Here is a 21,721-nt window from a genome sequence, read left to right on the forward strand (position 1 = left end):
AGGTCTCCAATGGTGGTGTTTGGACGCTGCAGGCTTCTGGTGGTGTAATTGGGCCTCTGCAGGTTCGGGGTAATCTTACAGCTGGTCTGGTCTGTAATGGCCACTGCAGGCCCGAGGTGATATTGTCCCAGCTGAGCGGTTCGCTGATGGAATTGCCCCAGCTCAGCGGGTTGATGAAGGGTTCAATCATGCTGAGGGGTTGTCTGGTGGAAAGACAGCCGACCAGGATTGGAACCAAATAGCACAGGAGGTTGCCAAAAATGGCAAGCTCCCTGTCAATCCTCTCCTCTCTCTCCATGGACTGACGAAAATCGAAAACACTAGAAATGACTATCAGTATACACAGGCAGAAAGCAAGGTAGTACCAACAGTGTGATCGCTAGTGAGTCCCTAAGAACAGAGATCCTGGGGCTTGGCACCTTCTTTTATAGGGCCCTTGGGTGACATCACCAATCATGTCACTTACGTGATGTCACTGCTTGTCGTAGTGATGTCATGAGCATGCCCAGACACGTTGTCAGGTTGTTGTTTCAAGTTGTTGTTGTTGTTTACAAGTCAATAGAAAAACCGGATCCAACCGGTTCCAACCGTTTTCAACCGGATCCAACCGGATGGCACACAATTGCATCGGTAGTTGCATCCGTTTTTTCCATAAAATGTATATGTTAAACGTATAGGATAAAACGCATTGTGAACCTAGCCTTAGCCATGTCACCCACTATACAATGTCAGATGTGAAATAGGCTTTTATGGCCTCTCAGAATGATGTAGGGTGAGTTCAGACATGGAGGATATGTTGCAGATTTTTACAGCCCAATACATGATGGCATAGAGCTCCCAAACAGTAACAGGACCCTCTTTGTGCCCCCCATCTGTAGGTGAGCTGCACCTTGTGCTTCAGCCTGTAGTTAGCCCCTCTCTTGGTGCAAAATAACTTTGCACTTAAGAACTGTGACAATGCCCCCCGTCACTGCACCCCTAGATAAATTGGGCCACTGTCCTCCTAAATCATTGTTTCCCAACCACTGGCTCTTCAGCTGTTGCCAAAATACAACTCCCATCATGTCCTGCCAGTAGTGTATGATGGAAGTTGTAGTTTTGCAGCAACTGGAGAGTGAGTCACTTGTTGGAGAACACTGGATTAAATAAACAGTTTTCCTAAATCTTTCTTTCCTAGTCAGTGACTTTTCAGCTGTTGCCAAACTATAACTGCCATTATACCTTGCCAGCAGTCCATATTGGGGGTTGTAGTTTTGCAGCAACTGGAAAGTCACATGTTAAAGAGCGCTGCACTAAAGAAACTGTCCCACAAATGACTGTTTCCTAACAAGCGACTGTTAAGCTGTTGCCAAAATACACCTGCCATCACGTTCTAGCTGCTAACAGGGCCCCGTCACGTGCCCAGGTAAACCGGGTGCTGACGCCGGCCCTGTGACTAGTGGTTGTACAACCCGTCCACATGCTTGTGTATGCAGCTCTCTACCTGCTACGGACCAGACAGATTTCCTTGATCTTGGCGTCCTGTATATCCACCCTCTTTGAGTATACATTACAAGGCGTATGCAGCCCTGAAAACCCTGAGGACCCCAGGACAATAGGAAAAATGGCATTTATAATATGTTTAGTCCTTGCTTCACATGTTTAAAAAATAGTTTTTAAATCACCTGGTGTCAATAAGTTAAACTTTTTTGTAACCTATTTTTGTATAAAAAAAGTCCAGTACTTATCAGCTGCTGTATGTCCTGTAAGAAACGTTAGCGGATTAAATGTAACTTGTGCCCAACCTGGGCCCCCAGTGTGGCTGAACCACCCCGCTAGCAGTGGCACAAGCGCAATATTCTTCCGGTAAAGGAGGACACAATCCAGCCCTGAACCGTTACTGAAATGCAGAGAGGTGGGGAGCAAGCACAGAGAGGCATTACAGGCCTAGGCCCTGCTAGTGATGTCACGATACCAGCTTTTTTATTTCGATACTGGGATACCAGTTCGATACCTCAAAAAAAAATACAAATATACCTCCTTGTGCACAACAACTATCATAGCCGCAGTCCGGGAGGAGGGCCCCCAGACTGCGGCTATGATAGTTGTTGTGCACAAGTAGGTATGCTAGAAGTTGTAGTGCACAATGAGGTATGCTGGGAGTTGTAGTGCACAATGAGGTATGCTGGGAGTTGCAGTGTTGCAGCAGCAGCCTTCCAATATAACAACAACTCTCATCAGCAGCGTTCCTGAGACTTGTAGTCCTTACAGCCCCACACTGTGCATGTTGACATGGCTGCAGCTGCACGCAATGACAGCACCCTCCTCTCCTGACATCCTCTGTGCTGCTGTGACCTCACCTATAAAATCAGCACACTCCTCTCCTGACATCCTCTGTGCTGCTGTGACCTCTCCTATAAGATCAGCACCCTCCTCTCCTGACATCCTCTGTGGTGCTATAACCCCCCCCCCCCTATAAGATCAGCACCTTCCTCTCCTGACATCCTCTGTGCTGCTGGGACCTCCCCTATAAGATCACCACCCACCTCTCCTGGGATCCTCTGTGCTGATGTGATCTCCCCTATAAGATCACCACCCACCTCTCCTGACATCCTCTGTGCTGCTGTGACCTCCCCTATAACATCAGCACTCTCCTCTCCTCACATCCTCTGTGCTGCTGTGACCTCTCCTATAAGATGAGAAACCTCTTCTCCTGACATCCTCTGTGCTGCTGGGACCCTGTTACCTTCCCTATACGATCAGCACCCTCCACTCCTGACATCCTCTGTGCTGTTGGGACCTCCTCTATAAGATCAGCACAATCCTCTCCTGACATCCTCTGTGCTGCTGTGTTCTCTCCTATAAGATCAGCACCCTCCTCTCCTGACATCCTCTGTGCTGCTGTGATCTCCTATAAGATTAGCACACTCCTCTCCTGACATCCTCTGTGCTGCTGGGACCTCTCCTATAAGATCAGCACCCTCCCCTCCTGACATCCTCTGTGCTGCTGGGACCCTGTGACCTCCCCCTATAAATTCAGCACCCTCCTCTCCTGACAACCTCTGTGCTGCTGTGACCCTGTGACCTCCCCTATAAGATTAGCCCCCTCCTCTCCCGGCAGGCCACGCAGCCACTGTCTAAGGTTTGGGGACAGTACACATAGCTTCTCATTTGCAGTCCAGGCAGTGACCCTCCCCCCCCCCCCCCGGTTTCCTCTCGGGTCATCTATGCCTCCTGTGTGTGCGCTCCGTCTCTCTGTGCCTCCTGTGTGTGCGCTCCGTCTCTCTGTGCCTCCTATGTGTGTGCTCCCTCTCTCTGTACCTCCTGTGTGTGCGCTCCGTCTCTCTATGACTCCTGCGTGGGCGCTCCATCTCTCTGTGCCTCCTGTGTGTGCGCTCCATCCCTCTGTGCCTCCTGTGCATGCGCTCCGTCTCTCTGTGCCTCCTGTTTGTGCGCTCCATCTCTCTGTGCCCCCTGTGTGTGCGCTCCGTCTCTCTGTGCCCCCTGTGTGTGCGCTCCGTCTCTCTGTGCCTCCTGTGTGTGCCCCCTCTCTCTGTGCCTCCTGTGTGTGCGCTCCGTCTCTCTATGCCTCCTGTGTGTGCGCTCCATCTCTCTGTGCCCCCTGTGTGTGCGCTCCCTCTCTCTGTGCCTCCTGTGTGTGCGCTCCCTCTCTCTGTGCCTCCTGTGTGTGCGCTCCCTCTCTCTGTACCTCCTGTGTGTGCGCTCCGTCTCTCTGTGCCTCCTGTGTGTGTGCTCCCTCTCTCTGTGCCTCCTGTGTGTGCGCTCCGTCTCTCTATACCTCCTGTGTGTGCGCTCCGTCTCTCTATACCTCCTGTGTGTGCGCTCCGTCTCTCTATGCCTCCTGTGTGTGCGCTCCGTCTCTCTGTGCCTCCTGTGTGTGCGCTCCGTCTCTCTGTGCCTCCTGTGTGTGCGCTCCCTCTCTCTGTGCCTCCTGTGTGTACGCTCCTTCTCTCTGTGCCTCCTGTGTGTACGCTCCGTCTCTCTATGCCTCCTGTGTGTGCGCTCCGTCTCTCTGTGCCCCCTGTGTGTGACACCAGGGGGCGACACAGAGAACATTGCCAGAGCTCAGATAGGTAATTTAAAAATAACACTTTTTGCACTTTACTTTATTGCACGTTTGCTGCTTCCTGGATGTACATATTAAAGGGGGTCTCTTTAGAAAAACGTTTTTAAATAATCTAGTATCAGAAAGTTATACAGATTTGTAAATTACGTCAATTTAAAAATCTCAAGAACTCTTTCAGTACTTATCAGCTGCTGTATGCCCTGCTGAAAGTGGTGTATTCTATCCAGTCTGACACAGTGCTCTCTGCTGCCACCTCTGTCCATGTCAGGAACTGTCAGAGCAGTAGCAAATCCCCATAGAAAACCTCTTCTGCTCTGGACAGTTCCTGACATGGACAGAGGTGGCAGCAGAGAGCACTGTGTCAGACTGGAAAGAATACACATAGAGGAAAGTTAACAATACATCAGTCTGTGAATGCCGTCTATGGAAATTATAAGAAGAAAAGATCAAGGAAATAAGGAACATGGCAGTTTTATTTGGGATAGAAACAAATAAAGAAAAGGTTTAATAAATATTTTGACCTTTTTTCCTGCATTTTCCTTCTGGTTCTAATAGCCACAAATCTGTAGTTTTATATCAGCGCAAATAATAGGCACATTCATTTCTAGCCCAGATCTCAGTGATGTCCTAGAAAAAGGAAAACTGGATCCGCCTCTGTGGAGCGCCTCCATCAGGTTATAATGATAAATGACACTTACTGCGTCTAATGAGGAGGCGAGGCCGGGTAACCCCCATAATATTATCAATGCCCAAAGACAGAAGCTCCTGTACCATCAGTGCAAGGTGGCTGAGAGCTTGTACCTGCTATATTACAGCCCATAGGGAAAGAGACATTTCTCCTGATAAACTGCAGACCTGTGTTACTAATCTATAACTATAGAGTGGTACCTTGGTTTAAGAGTAACTTGGTTTAAGAGCATTGTTTTAGTTTAAGAGCTCCCTGTACTGGGTGGGAGGGCGAGTTGGGGAGGGCTATGGTCTGCATAACGGGGTCTACAGCCCTGTACTCTGACCCAGGAAGTCTCCCTCACCTTCCAAATCATAGCAGATCCACTTCAGGCTGGGGCTCACATCAGGGGACAGGACTGTGGAGGTAATCTCTTCATAGCTGTAACCCCTCTCTCCTCAGACAGAGAGCGCTGCATGTATGTGCCCACATCTGCCCTGCTCATTCCTTTATGCTCCCTGCAGTCTCTGTCAGTCCTGATTGGTCTGTGCTGAACACACACCCCTTCCCCATTGCTGTCATGTGACCACACAGACCTCTGACAGCAGCCCTGCTTCTCTATTCTAGCATGTTGCGCCTATTTTTCAGGGTTATGCACTTACTATACATTATACTCCATATGCTGATTGCTATACTCTACAGTAACTTATAATATCACATATTCAGCTGCTTATAAATGTTTGTTTCATTTGTTCTACATGTTGTTCAGAATATAAAATCATTTTTTTTTTTGGGTGTGGAACCAATTGTTTGCATTTCAATGATTTCTTATGGGAAATTTTGCTTTGGTTTAAGAGCGGATTTGAATTGCAAGCACAGTCCCAGAACGAAGTAATAAGACACCACTGTAATTACATCTTATTATAATAAAATTACTTCACAATTACAAAATAAATCTGAATGTCTTTGGGTCTTTGATAGATAATATTTTCTCCCATATTCTGGAAAGAACATAGTGATACATGGTCCATAGGTGGATACAATGTGTTGCTTCTCTTTCCAGCTATTTGCGGTGGTGATAGCGTGCGGCGTCTGCTGATGGTTCCCGGACTCCAGATACTACATGGAGCAGATGCAGCTGATGGTTCCCGGACTCCGGATACTACATGGAGCAGATGCTGCTGATGGTTCCCGGACTCCGGATACTACATGGAGCAGATGCTGCTGATGGTTCCCAGACTCTGCATACTGCATGGAGCAGATGCAGCTGATGGTCCCCGGACTCCGAATACTGCATGGAGCAGATGCAGCTGATGGTCCCCGGACTCTGGATACTGCATGGAGCAGATGCAGCTGATGGTTCCCAGAGTCCGGATACTGCATGGAGCAGTTGCAGCTGATGGTTCCCAGACTCCGAAAAATTGCACGGAGCAGATGCAGCTGATGGTCACCGGACTCCGGATACTGCATGGAGCAGATGCAGCTGATGGTCCCCGGACTCCGGATACTGCATGGAGCAGATGCAGCTGATGGTCCCCGTACTCCGGATACTACATGGAGCAGATGCTGCTGATGGTTCCCGGACTCCGGATACTACATGGAACAGATGCAGCTGATGGTTCCCGGACTCCGGATACTGCATGGAGCAGATGCAGCTGATGGTCCCCGGACTCCGGATACTGCATGGAGCAGATGCAGCTGATGGTCCCCAGACTCCGGATACTGCATGGAGCAGATGCAGCTGATGGTCCCCGGACTCTGGATACTGCATGGAGCAGATGCAGCTGATGGTCCCCGGACTCCGGATACTGCATGGAGCTGATGCAGCTGATGGTCCCCGGACTCCGGATACTGCATGGAGCAGATGCAGCTGATGGTCCCCGGACTCTGGATACTGCATGGAGCAGATGCAGCTGATGGTCCCTGAACTCCGGATACTACATGGAGCAGATGCAGCTGATGGTTCCCGGACTCCAGATACTACATGAAGCAGATGCAGCTGATGGTTCCCGGACTCCGTATACTACATGGAGCAGATGCAGCTGATGGTTCCCGGACTCCGGATACTGCATGGAGCAGATGCAGCTGATGGTTCCCAGACTCCGGAAACTGCATGGAGCAGATGCATCTGATGGTCCCCGGACTCCGGATACTGCATGGAGCAGATGCAGCTGATGGTTTCCTGGCTGATATTCCTGTGTTGTAAACTTGTCTCTCCTCAGCTGGACATGAGGTTTAGATGACAATGAGGGTGGAGCGTCGTGTCTGCAGCCTGAGGAAATGTATTGTGTAAAATGATATCGGGAAGCCTTTTTTCAGTATAGCCGTAGAGGGAGTGGATGAAAACAATGATGTCCACTTATCTACCCAATTATAACGTTCCAGCGGGGAGGTGAATGGACATCATTGTTTTCATCCCCCCACCCAGCGATATTGAATAAAAACCTCCTGCCCGGAGTGCCCCTTTAACAGTACAAGGGTAAGGCGCCAACAGGACACATAGTTAGTAAGGTTAAAATAAAACACGTCAACAAAGGCACATCAGGTTCAACCAGGAGAGGTGAGAAGAGGGATATAGAGAAGGGGTATGGATGGAAGAAGGGGAGGAGACGGGATTCTATACTTTCACATAGGCATGTATCCTATTTTGCTCCTAGAATTATTATTTATCCACTAAAAGGGGTTACCCAGGCTTAAAAAAACATGGCCTATTTCTTATAGAAACAGCACTGCTCCTGTCCTCAGTTTGGGTGTGGGGTTTTATAGCTCAGCTCCATTGAAATGAATAGAGCAAAATTGCCATATAACACACAACCTAAGGGCAGGGGTGGCGCTGTTTTTGCCAATAAAGTAGCTGTGTTGAGCTTGGATAAACCCTTTTAAAGGGAACAATTCACCACCTTTTTGAGTTCTAAACCCCCCAAAACAGCATAATAAAGCAAGCTGCAATAGTTCCCATAATATATTGTGATGGTGATCTGTATTTTCAAAACGCCCAAAGTCACTGTTTTATCTTTTCCGGCATTGTATGTGATTTAGTTTTATCTAGGTATCTGGGCAGTGTCTTTCTCCAAACCAGTCAAAGTTCCTGGGCTGTAATCGCACCTCTTGGGGAATGATTGACAGTCAGGGAACCTGCTGGGTCACCGGTGTGTTGGCGTATCCGCAAGATGTCATCCGGCTTCCCTGTGACCCAGCAGGTTCCCTGACAGTCAGTCATGCCCCAAGAGGTGTGATTACCGACCAGGACTGTGACTGGTTTGGTTAAACTACCAAAAAGAGAAGATGCACAGCTTCTGGGTAAAAAGTGGGTGCTACAAAGCCAACGTACAAGAAGACAACTAGAACCAACTATATATAAAGCGAGTATGTAATTAAGGCAATGGCACACCAATGTGTAGAAAATATCTTTATTCGTAATTCATCAAATATACAGAAAAAAACACCCAAAAAAGTTTTTTTCAAAAAACAAATAAAAACCACTAAACAGAGAGACATGGCAGGTCATCATGTTCTCATGGCCAATAAAGGAGTAGGGAAACTCCAAAGAATGTCTCATTCCTTATAACACCATCATCATCATATATGTAAACGCCAAAAGAACCATGTGCATGCCATCCCTATGAAGTAGCTGCTCCTCCCCTTACTGTATATCACAACTAAATAATAGCCAAAGTGCCTGTGCAATGTAACAGAAATGTCCCACGTGTTACGTCCTGCTCCCTGGACTTCCTCAGGGATTGTCCAATGATACAGGTATCCCACAACACAACGTGACCTTCTATAGTGAGTGTGCGATATACGAAAAAGTACACTCACATTTCAGTAGTCTTCATCTTGACTCTTTTATTAAGTGCAGTAGTAGAACTTCGGCTGTGTGTTCTCAGAGCACTGGAGGTAGCTCGAGGTTAGGCGTCCTCTCCCTGCCGCGCGACGTTTCGGAAGGCCCTGTCTAGCGGCCTGTCTGTCTTGAGCACAAGAGAAGAGCGGGGCGTGGGAGCCCCCCTGGATATTGGGCTCCAGTAGCTGCTCATAAAGTCCTAAAAGGTCCATAACAGTTTATTATGTTTAATTAAACTTGATATTAAAATGGCTGTTTGCGCACACATATAGTGACTTTATGGTCATAATCATTACTGCAGAATTTTTTTATTTTTTTTATTTTGAATGTAGGCATAGGCCACATTCTTTTTTTTTACTTTCTTAGGGCGGGTTCACACTACGGAATTCTCGCGGATAATGTCCGCGGAATTCCGTCAACTGTCCGCCCGCACGGGCACGCGCTTTTCCGCCGGGTCCATAGACACCATTCTATGGGCCAGCGTATTCCGCGATCCGCTGAAAGAAGTGACATGACACTTCTTTCAGCGTATAGCGGAATACGCCGGCCCATAGAATGGTGTCTATAGGGCCGGCGGAAAGGCGCCCAGATGTGCGGGCGGACGGCTGACGGAATTCCGCGGACATTGTCCACGAGAATTCCGTAGTGTGAACCCGCCCTTTTACTACTGAATTTAAAAGGATTATCCAGAATTAGAAAAACATGGTTGTTTTCTTCCAAAAACAGCGCCACCCTGTCCTCAGGTTGTGTGTGTTATTATTGTATCAAAACTCAGCTCCATTCACTTCCCTGGAAATAAGCTGCAGTACCGCTCCCTCTTTGCAAAGTGACACTAGTTGAGGGGCTATGCAGCTTTTAATATGTATCATCCGGTCGATAGTATTGTTCTATGCATAGTAGTCTGCAGCTACTACAGTATAGGCAGGGCCTGTGTGGGCCACCATATCCATACACTTCTTATACTGGTGACCTTAATTTTATTCTTTTATTGAGTATTAACAAACGCTAAGTTTTAATAATAGGGTCACGTCCAAGGTGTGAGTGGGGCATTGGCCCTTTTGTTAGGGGGGCTCAGGCACTTTGGCAAAGGTTACTTTGTGAAGTAATATGCTTGGGTATGATGCTGGAGCAAGGATCCTAAAATGTTTGTCTGGTAGATCCTACAGAGGGGAGTCACGGCCGGAGAAGTCTTCATGATAGCCAAGCAAGAAAAAGAGAACAACTTTAGCAAAAACTTCACTTGCAATTCAAGTAGAGAAGACGCCTCCTGTAAGTCACTGGATGTAGTTGCACTATAAGCACTTCTTTTATAATCATCCTTTTTATTACCAGCTGAAGTGTCACAGTGACAGCTGCAGCACCGCCATGTATGTAAATCAGTCAGAGCAGGAAGGCTCCGCCTCTGTGACACATCAGCTGGTAAAGAAAAAGAATGATTACAGCTCTGTACCTGGTATGGACCTCACAGATTCCCGTTAAGGGCACGTACATACCTAATCTATTGCGGATTTGGTGCTGCTGAAATACATAAATATGCACAAAAGATTATTTTTTTTATGTGTTGATGGTAGGGATCAGTATTTAAGGAAGTAGTGAGTAGTGAGCAGAATTCGCTACAGCATGTATAGTACAACGCTATCTCTAATATATCAGGGAGGAAATGGTATGTGGGCTGCTGAGGTTTGAATGCCAGGGCTGATTTTAAGTCCCAGTCCGGCCCTGGTTGGAAGATACCTCTGCATACTAGGAACATCTTCAAGGATTATCCCTTGGTTATAATTTGTGATGTACAGTCTGACACTATGACCAGGGAATTACCAAAGCCAGGAATCCATCCATAGAAAGCCTAGCCAGAATCCTGCTCCACACTGATGAGGGACAACACCCTGAAACAGCTGTCTGTGGATGGATATCTGGCTTTGGTATTTCCCTGCGCATATCTTCAGACTCCTAATTGAGTTGGATATTGACTAAAGAGGCCACTTGATATGGTGGTTTTGGTGGTCTCTGTACAGGAGCCATCCCTTTGATAGGTCCTTCCCTGGATGAATATCTTGCTAGTCCGGTGTTTTGAAACTCATAATTGAGGCTCTGCAGACTTTTTTGCATATTGATGTTTCCCAGGGGGCAATGCACCTAGGATTTCACTGTATTGAATGCTTTAACCAGCAGCGGACAGTGTTATCTTTGGCTGGTCTCCCTGAGATCAGTGATCTGTTTGCTGTATGGCTCTACTAGGCATTGCTCCCACCTAGCCAGAATCCTGCTCCACACTGATGAGGGGCAACACCCCGAAACAGCTGTCTGTGGATGGATACCTGGCTGTGGTATTTCCCTGGTCATATTGTCAGACTCATAACTGAGTTGGATATTGACTGAAAGGGCCACTTAATATGGTGGTTTGGGTGGTCTCTGTACAGGAGCCATCCCTTTGCTATGTCCTTCCCTTGAGAGATATCTTGCTAGTCCCATTTTCGAGACTCATAACTGAGAATTCCACCCATTAGAGTGTTTCTATTGTACCTTTGTCTCTGAAGACCTCCAAGTAGTACTGTGGAAGAACCAACCACTTGAGATTACCTTAAAGGTGACCAGGACTACATTTGTGTGCATGTTTAGTCCTCTGTTTTGTTGCATTGCTTATTTTCAGGTTCAATAGTGTCACATCCAAGCATTATCTGAAGCATTAGTGACACTCTACAACTCCTCTAATTCAATCCAACACAAATTATATTAGAGGGATAACGTAACCTACACCGTGGTAATATTGTGAATGATGCTGTTGTAGACAGAATGTGAAAGCAGAATCAATGCTATTATGTGTCAGGGGTCTGCGACCTTTATAGTACAAAATCTCATGATGCTACAAAAAGACATGAGACAACAAATAAACCTTTTAGATTAGACTGTAGTGGTTACATTTATTTTACATAGGGGAATTATTAATTTCTATTCTATACTATGATATAAAGATGCTCTGTCAAAAAAAGAGCTTTGCATAAGGTTATCATTTGGATGGCACTATACACAGCTGGGCACCTCACTAATCTTATTGCATTTCACAGTTGGCGTCAAGTGTAGATAACAAGGTATCGAGCTCCGTTTAAGTAATTATAATCTCAATGATCATCACCGATGCTGCATTATAGTCTTTCCTTCTCCGCTCTATAAGGAAATCATACACCAGGCTATAATTGGGTTTATCTTGTTTTATGTAAAGATTGATTCCTCACTGTTTATTTAAAGGGATTGCTACAGTGCATATAACTAGGATATAGCACTAATGTAGATTGGGGGTCTGACTAAAGTCAATATTGATGAGTAATTGTTGTATTCTTTTGGCACCTGTCTATTCTACACAGCTTCTTCAAAAACTGTGGTCGACCTGTAAGGGCTTATTCCCACGTCCCGTATTTCATGGATGCTATGGACGGGGAAGCCCTGTATTGGAGTCTTTCCCCATCATGTATCAAAATGATGCTGGGAACGGGGAAAGTGTTTGAATCTTTGTGGTACTGCAATGACACAGCCGTTCGGCATCATATTAATACATAATGCCAGGCAGAGAAAGACTCCTCTACAGGGCTTCCCCGTCCGTAGAACCCATGGAATACAGGATGTGAGATAAAAGGAGAACTCCAGCAATTTTTTTTCCTTTCAAATGAATTGTTGTCAGTAAGTTATAAAGATTCATCATTTACTTCTATTTAAAAATCTCAAGTCTTTTAGTACTTATGAGCTGTAGCATGCCCTGCAGGAAGAGGTGTATTCTTTTCAGTCTGTCACAGTGCTCCCTGCTGCCACCTCTGTCTGTGACAGGAACTGGCCAAAACAGTAGCAAATCTTAATAAAATAAAAAAAAACTCTCCTGCTTTGGACTGTTCCTGTCACAAACAGAGGTGGCAGCAGAGAGCACTGTGGCAGACTGGAAAGAATTCACAACTTCCTGCAGGACATAAAGCAGCTGATAAGTACTGGAAGACTGGAGATTTTTAAATAGAACTAAATTACAAATCTGCATAACTTTCTGACACCAGCTGATTTGAAAGAAAGAAAACATTCGCCCCTTTAAGCCCCAAGGCTCAGTATGACTGAAATACAGTACAGATGCAAGCATAAAAAAGTACAGCACACTGCAAATGCTAAATTATATGTATAATAAGGATATTTTTAAATTGCAATACTACAATAGAAAGAAGTGAGGTTCTTAGCATACCATTTGATTAAACAGTGTGAACCATCCCACCACAGTAAGATGACCTCAGAAGGGGACGGACCCTATGCTATAGCGTCTCCTTGGCTAACATTAAAGGGGTTATCCAGCGCTACAAAAACATGGCCACTTTCTTTTAGAGACAACATGACTCTTGTCTCCAGTTAAGATGCAGTTTGCAATTAAGCTCCATTCACTTCAATGAAACTGAGTAGCAAAACCCCGGCCAAGCTGGAGACAAGAGTGGGGCTGTCTCTGGAAGAAAATGGCCATGTTTTTGTAGCGCTGGATAACCCCTTTAAGCCTATCTATTCTGGGCATGTAGGATTCAGTATTTTCCCTGCCTATATTACCCATAGGGAATGGGTGGAGTGCAACACCCAAGATGGACGCAGACCCTTCCCCCCGCATATAACACAGAAACACAAAAAATTGATCAGTACATCCAATAGAAATATAATGACCACACAGGTGCACACTGCCATGGCTGAAATACAGATGCAAACGCAAAGAATAACAATAGCACACTGCAAATGCCAAGATACATGCATATAAAAAGTTTAAGTAAGCCACAAGCAATGGTGGCCTGTTCCCGTGTTACCATTATGGCTGGCAGGTCTGGTTAACCTTTTAGGACTCTAACGTTCAAATAAAAGTGCCCCCTGTGGAAATACATTTTTATGTGTATGGTCAATGTTAAAGGGGTTGGCCATGTTACAGTAAAATTGTTCAGTGTACAGTATTAGTAACTGTACTCACTGTGTATACTGACAGCAGCTCCCTGTGTACCTCATAGAGCTAATATCATACTCCCCTGCTCAAGGCTGTGCTGCCCTGCTCTGTGGTGATTCTGTCTATAAGATGCCTGACATAGAGAAGCATGTGACCATGCTCCACCCTCCAGTGTCCGCCATAGGAATATACAGGCTTAGTGGAAGACACTGAGGGCTTGGCAAAGTCACATGCTCCTCCATGGCGGCCATCTTATGGACAGACTCACCACAGAGCAGGACAGCACAGCCTGGAGGAGAGGTGTTTGATTTTAGCTCTATGAGGTATACAGGAAGCTGCTGTCAGTATATACAATGAGTTCACTTACTAGTACTCTACACTGAACAATTTTACTATAAAGTGGCCAACCCCTTTAAACTTTTACTGCACTATGCGAATGTACTAGAAAGTACTCTTGATATGTACCCAGAAGGAGAGATTACATTTGCGTCCCTGTATCATTTTTCAAAAAACTTTAAATTTTTTACCAAAAGTTGTAGGTTTTAGGGTTACTACTACCTAATAAAATTCCCCATATCCAAAGTAGAACAATTTCTCTCCCTCCTGCTCTCGGGGACATTTATTAGCTGTAGTCATATAAATGAGGAAAGCCTGTACATTCCCACTCTCTATATCAGCCTATAATGGTGTTTGGAACCCAGATTCATTTTTCTATTAATACAGCTTGGTAGATAAAGGTCTTGGCAGGAGAGATCAGTGCAATGATTCACTCTGACAGTGATTGTCAGCTAACCTAATATAAGCGTTGAGAAGAAAACTGCTGTGCTATTATATGGCACGTTCAAAATATTTATGCTGATACTCTGGATGTGTGCACATATACAATAGATTGGATAACGTATTGCTACGGCAAATGATAAGTAGATCAGAAGTCAACAAAGAGTTTTGTGCAATGTTTAACACATTACACCATATGCCTTACAGCTTATTACATTTTCAAAATTTTTGCCATTGATCTCTCTTATCATAGACATTCCATAGCTTCAGCTAGGATTTACTAGTGATTTAGATCCCTTATGTTTAGAATAGGGTCCCTATTGATAAACCTATTTTGCGTGTTAATTAAAAAAAAAAAAAAAAAGGTTTCCATAGTGCTATATGAATTATACCATATCGTCAGTAGGTGAGACAATAACTCCGCTGCCACTGCACTGCTTTGTGGCCAGCTGACCATCGTCAGTAGGTGAGACGGTCAGCTGGCCACAAAGCAGTGCAGTGGCAGCAGAGTTATTGTAGGTTGTAGCCACATCTGGAGAGATGGGTTTTCAAGTTGTTTTCCAGACTTCCAGAGTATGGGGGAAGCTTGGTTATGGGTTATGGTCTCGGGATGGGCTTGCTGCAGCAGGTAATCCTCAAGTCGTAACCCCTGGTACCACTTGCTTTCATAGGTGACGAGATAAAGCGAGGTACAGTAACGTGAGACAATAGTGAAGTCAGGAACAGGCAGATGGTATGGGCAGGCTACAGGCAAGAATAGTAGGAACAGTAGCAAGGCGACTGGTATAGTGTAATGGGATAACTGGCAAAGAATGATTTCTCTGAAGGCTACAAGCACTAAAGATCCTGCACATGACAACAGGAAAGGACAGGCTTTATTAGGGGCAGAAAATAGATGAATCAATAATCAGGGCACTGGTGTCAGGTAGGGGGTCTGGGAAAACAAGACGAGTGGAGCCCTAGAACTGGCACCCACCCCAGCTGGCCCTACCTGCTTGCCGCAACAGCTCTAAACAGCTGCGGACAACTGGGCGGCGTTCCCTAAGTGCATACACGAAAAACAGAGACAAGACTAACAAACAAGCAAGAAAAAGTCAGAGGTCCGAGTCGGTAACAGCCAGTCAGTATAGGTACAAAATCGTGATCCAAAGAATAGTCGAGGTCCAAGCCAAAAGGTCAGGTATAGGAAGTACAAAGTCAAGTAATGCTAGGTCAAGATACACAGGAGGAACCAGGTTCTATCGCAGGCGAGGAATGAGAGCACAGGTCTGATATTTATTCAGCCTGGAGTCCCAGCCCCAGACTTGATTGGGGCTGAGGCTCCAGGTCCTGCCAGACACAGAAAGCTAACTGGTAAGTCAGCTGTCAATCAATAATCAGTGCACACACCCAACACCTATGCTGAACAGCCAGGGGAGTGAAACCCTGGCCTCTGCTATAACAAAGAACAAACAAAGAGTATGTGAAAAACATGTGAAGCATTATGGCTGAAAAAGCCGAGCCGAGCGCCTGACTCGAGTCCTAACAACTGGCTTTTATATCATAGCAGAGCTGGCGCACACTCTGGGGATGAGAGTGCTGGCCTAAACAGTAGGTAGCAGAGCAGTACAAGGACCAGGAAGACAAAGGAGCTAGTTGCAGGGCAGTGAGGTGACCCCAGCTGGGGGCAGGGTGAAAGACCAGGTGAGAGCGCGGCCGGCTCTGACAGGAGGTTACAGATAGGTGTTTACAGGCGGCTTTCTCAGCTGCATTGGTGGGGATGTTAGTCACCAATGATGATGGTGGGGATGTTAGTCAGCCATGATGATGGTGGGGATGTTAGTCAGCCATGATGATGGTGGGGATGTTATTCACCCATGATGATGGGGATGTTATTCATGCATGATGATGGTGGGGATGTTAGTCACCCATGATGATGGTGGGGATGTTAGACACCCACGATGGTGGTGGGGATGTTATTCACCCATGATGATGGTGGGGATGTTAGACACCCACGATGATGGTGGGGATGTTAGTTACCCATGATGGTGGTGGGGATGTTAGTCAGCCATGATGATGGTGGGGATGTTATTCACCCATGATGATGGTGGGGATGTTAGTCAGCCATGATGATGGTGGGGATGTTATTCACCCATGATGAAGATGGGGATGTTATTCATGCATGATGATGGTGGGGATGTTAGTCACCCATGATGATGGTGGGGATGTTAGTCACCCATGATGATGGTGGGGATGTTAGTCACCCATGATGATGGTGGGGATGTTAGTCACTGATGATGGTGGTGGGGATGTAAGTCACCCATGATGGTGGTGGGGATGTTAGACACCCACGATGGTGGTGGGGATGTTATTCATCCATGATGATGGTGGGGATGTTAGACACCCACGATGATGGTGGGGATGTTAGTTACCCATGATGGTGGTGGGGATGTTAGTCAGCCATGATGATGGTGGGGATGTTAGTTACCCATGATGATGATGGGGATGTCGACTGAGAGGAAATATAGTAGGGTATTAAACTGATCAAAAAGGTGGTTGCAGGGCCTGGTGATGACCAGTCAGTGTTGCTATATTAATGATAGCTAAGCTATTTGTTATGTGCTTCGTTACTGTATTGTCAAGTATATTTATATTGTAGAACAAAATTATAATTATTTGTTTGTTCAGCATTACTTAGCCTATACCACATGTGTAATCCTGCTAGTTATATATGAGGTCAGGAGTGACGTGAGGACACATCCTTTCTCCTGAGGGATACAGAGAACCTCTGCTTCTCATTAAGGGAGAAAAACAAAAGAAAAAAAATGCTGTAATGCTTAGTTAAAGTGACCAGACCTTCATAATTTCATGTGAAGAACCTATTAATCATTCATGCTGTGCTGATGCTTCACGTGTCTTGCTCACCCTTTCATTTAACAGTTTGAACATTTGCTAATGGAGGATGCAGCTACTGTTTTTGTTTGTTTGTCGGAGTGCAATGATCTAGTGCTGTATATCCCACAAATAAATACCAGAAGGTCTGGTGAGCTTAAAGGGCTATTTTAAACGAAAATTCCTCAGGATAAAAGGTAAGTGTCAGATCAAAGAAGGTCATTCGCTATGGGACTGCTGAAGATGGCCGACTATAGCACTTGACTATATTTAGAAGTCCCATAGCAAGTTAATGGATTAGTAGCTGAGCATACTCAGTTCACAGAGTAAAAGGGACCCCTTTTCTTGTGATTGGTGGGGGTCCACACAATCTCAGCTTATTACCTATCCTGTGGATAGGTGAAAGATTTAATATTGGAACAATCAATTTAAAAAGCCCCATTTTAATGATAATGGGTTCATAGCAATCAGAACCCACCCCCAGCTACTTAAAGGTATAGTCTGGGCAGAGAATGTTTTTTTAATATAGGCTATTTAACAGGGACTATATAACAGCGAATATAACAGGCATTATATATCAAGGGATATAACAAAGCGATATACTTACCTGGCCTGATCCCCAGTTTCCTGAGTACCTGATCCCCACCACAGTCCTATTCTTGACTAGTTCTGTTGACGTGCCAAACAGGCATTTCCTGCTAGGGACAAGTGTGGTGCTGTTTTTCTAATGCTGTATAACTCCTTTACCACCAAGCCTATGGATAGGCGATAACTTAGTAGGCTGGACAAGCCATTCTCTATTTTCTCATTTAAACTACCCCCTCAGTAGGTCTCCAGCTGAACTATAAAAGTATCAGAGTAACTGGATAATATTACTATATAGAAACCTTGTGGGGGGTCTTGGAGCAAATTAGTAGATGATAACTTTTGAATTAATTTTCTTGGTTTTAGCATTCCTTCATCTGCTGTATTGTACAATGCAAACATTTTATGCAAAGTACAAAACAAATAAGAAAAGACAAGAGAGTACTATGTGTGCTGTTATTCCCTTCACATAAAAGAGGATAGCTTGTTAACACCAATGTCAGCCTATCATATCGAAGAGAAATCCAGCTGGGAATGGCATCTTCTACAATTCTGGTGCCTTAGGGCCCTATTCCACAGTAAAGATAATCAGCCGAATCGGCCCATTTGGCCCCATTCGGGCTGATTATCGTTCGGTGGAATAGAGAGAACGATCAGCCGATCGTGTCATCAGCTGATCGTTCATTTAGGGCCACACCTAAAATCATCTTTCCCCCATTGCGCATCGCTACGGTTGAATAGCGATGCACGGCGGGCGACCGACGATTTGACAAGCAGCAGCATCATACTTTACCTGCAGGTCTTCTTCTACGCTCTGTCTTCGTCCCCGGGTCCCGCACACTCTATCTTCAGAATGGCCTGTCAGCTGACGGAGCGCTCAGCCAATCACTGGCCGGGACCGCCTCGGCCTGTGATTGGCTGAGTGGCCTGTCAGCTGACAGGCCATTCTGAAGATAGAGCGCGCGGAACCCGGGGACGAAGACAGAGATGAGAAGAAGACCTGCAGGTAATGTATGATGCTTCAAGGGCTGCAAGGACATCGGTAATGATGTCCTTGCAGCCCTCGCTCAATGATCATCGGGCCGTGGAATAGGCCCAGTAAACGAGCGGCGATCTAGCAGATCGGCGCTCGTTTACATTGTTGATCGGGCCCTCCTCGGCCCGTGGAATAGGACCCTTAGAATGGCACCTGTGCTGGATAGAGTGAGGATGGACAATCAAGATATGAATTAAATAGGTTTATTTCGATGTTGTGTTTCGAAAAGGGTACTCCTTTCTTTGTTGGGTCTATGTGGACCCTTCTGATCATTCCCTTTTGTTAATTGATAAAATTAAACTAGTAACACTTCTATTTTGGAGAGCATTCATACTCTTTAGCATTTTTTTATATACCTGCCTAAACCTTTTGCATAGTACTGTATATTTAATGAAACATTCTTGCACTTTCCTTGTTGTATAGCTAAGAGCTAGGTGTCATTGTATGTAGGATATTAAAGAAAGCAGATTGGAAAGCTCTTATACATTCTGCATTATTAGTACGCGTGAAATGATTAGGTAGATGGGTATCTAAAGGTCAGCATAATCATACTGGTGAATTGAATGAAAAGGCCACATACCATATACTTACAAAAGTTTGCAATGTAGGAGGTTTCCAGTATACTTTAATGAAATGTGAGGTATCATTCAGTCCCATTACATGTATGATTTTCAAACAATAGGCTTTGAAAGCAGCTCTAAAACAATAAAAATCATTGCCGCATTTCATTCCACCTTCCACTGTAGACTTTCTACTCAAGTGTTTAGGTTTCCGAGTTATTCATAATGTTGTTTGCATTACTGATTCTAGCAGAAGCCCGTTACTTGGGCTAGGGCTCCATGCCATCACCTATGATTTACAGTAAAATTACAAAATTATTGCAAGTTTAGACAACATTTTGAACTTTTCATCTTGTATAATCATGTAGGGTCCCTGTAGTCAGATTTCGGTATCCCCAATTCTCAAAATTGCAATTAGAGACACTAAAATCTGGCCACAGGGATTTCCATGATCTCTTAGTTATGCCCTATCATATGCATACTGTGGATAGGGTATAAATACCACAGATGGGAATACACCTTTAATAGCAAAACCATTTTAACACTTTTGGACCTGACGACCTATGAACATTTGACCCTACCAACTACCTCATTCTACTTATTTATGCTTTGTTTTGACACTGTATGTGACCTATTTACAAAACTTATGTCTGTGACCTATAATTCTAGGTTACCTTTTTAGCTCATATTACTTTAGATTTGTGTACTCCATCTCATGAATGGCTATGTGGTTTAATGGCAAGAGTGTGACTGCCAAATAATGTCTCATTGATATGGTTATTATTTGTGCCTCCCCTATGGATATATCCTGGTTCCACAGAAAAAAACGAATAACAAATAAACAAATACAGACACCCCTCTGTGATTAATAGTATACATAAAAAATGAATGATGGGCCTACCAGCAAAGATAATATGTCGGACCCTTTTCTGTCCATCTCAGCACCTCTTGACCACCCTAGTTAACACATCTGTGCTAAAGAGGTAGTCAAGCATTAAGCATTTTTTAATTGGTACTTAATTGCTATAAAACAATAAACATGTTATACTTACCTGTTATACTTACCTGTTGCACTTCTGAGACAGACTAAGTCAATCACTCACTGAGACGGAACAGCCCGGTATTGGTGGGGGACACCAGCGACACCACAACAGGACACCAGGCAAGTGCAGAGTGGTAAGCATAGGATGTTTATTGTTTTATATACACCAGCAGCAATGTTAAAAAATGCTAAGCGCCGGACAACCCTTTTAAGATTGCCCTAAATCAATGATACATCCCTTGCATTTTAACAAACTTCTTAAAGTATGTGATACTTTACTCATTTAGCAGATTCTTTGACTTCAGCACAATGTTATGCTGGTGATGTTGGTTCATAGTGGTCATATAGTAGAATTGACTTGAGTTTCTATATGTTTTTTAGGTTATGGTCTTATAATTCTGATCATGGTTAGAAGGCTGTGTTTCCATAATCATTTAGTCAATAAAAACATTGCCTTAAAGGGATTTCCGATCAAAGTGATTGCCTATTGCCAGGATACATTACCATTTTTGGATCAGTCAGAGTTTGACTGTCAGGGGCCCTACTGATATGGAAGGAGCAGTGGTTTAGAATTTATGTCCTGCAATGTTTGCGGGTAATACAGCCTAGTTCTCAGTATGCATTCTCCCTGTTGATCCTGCAAGTATACAGCTATCACAGTAGTTTCTCCCATAAAACAACTAATGGAGCAGCAATTTGCTGACTTGAGACTCACAATTTTAGAACTTCAGCAGTCAGACACTTACTGCTCAGCTTGTTATTCCCCAATTATAGATGGAATAACAAGTTCAGAGGGGAATACCCCTTTAAGGTCTGAGTACGTCATGTTTTTCTGCACTTATTCGACTGGTTTTAACAGTAGTAGAACTCTAGACCATTTTGGTTTCCATCCCCCAAGCCTGTCCACTCATTCCCCGTTGACTACTAATGATTACCTATGTAGATTGCGTGACTGTGTCCTGCCGATCGAACTAGGCATTCGCAGACCGAGGTCATATTATGTACCTTGGTTCTAAGCCAACATTCACGCTAAATATTTAGCATTTTAGTTACAACCTGAACTGACAGAAAATAAATACTCTATTTCTTAATACAACAGAATTTCATTCACTTTCATATGCTATTGTTTAGAATTACAAACAAAAACATATGCAATTGGTTATATTTAATACTATGGAAAGCAACACTGTATGGTCTAAGGTATAATTGTCTTTGTCTTTCACAGGGCATTACAGTTCTTATTGCCTTCCATATGTTATTACACAGCCCCTAATACAGTCAGCGTACTGCTGATAAGCATTAGACTTCATTGTGCACCAATGAACTGCTGA

This window comes from Dendropsophus ebraccatus, chromosome 2 (genome assembly GCF_027789765.1).
Source record: "Dendropsophus ebraccatus isolate aDenEbr1 chromosome 2, aDenEbr1.pat, whole genome shotgun sequence".
NCBI lineage: Eukaryota > Metazoa > Chordata > Amphibia > Anura > Hylidae > Dendropsophus > Dendropsophus ebraccatus.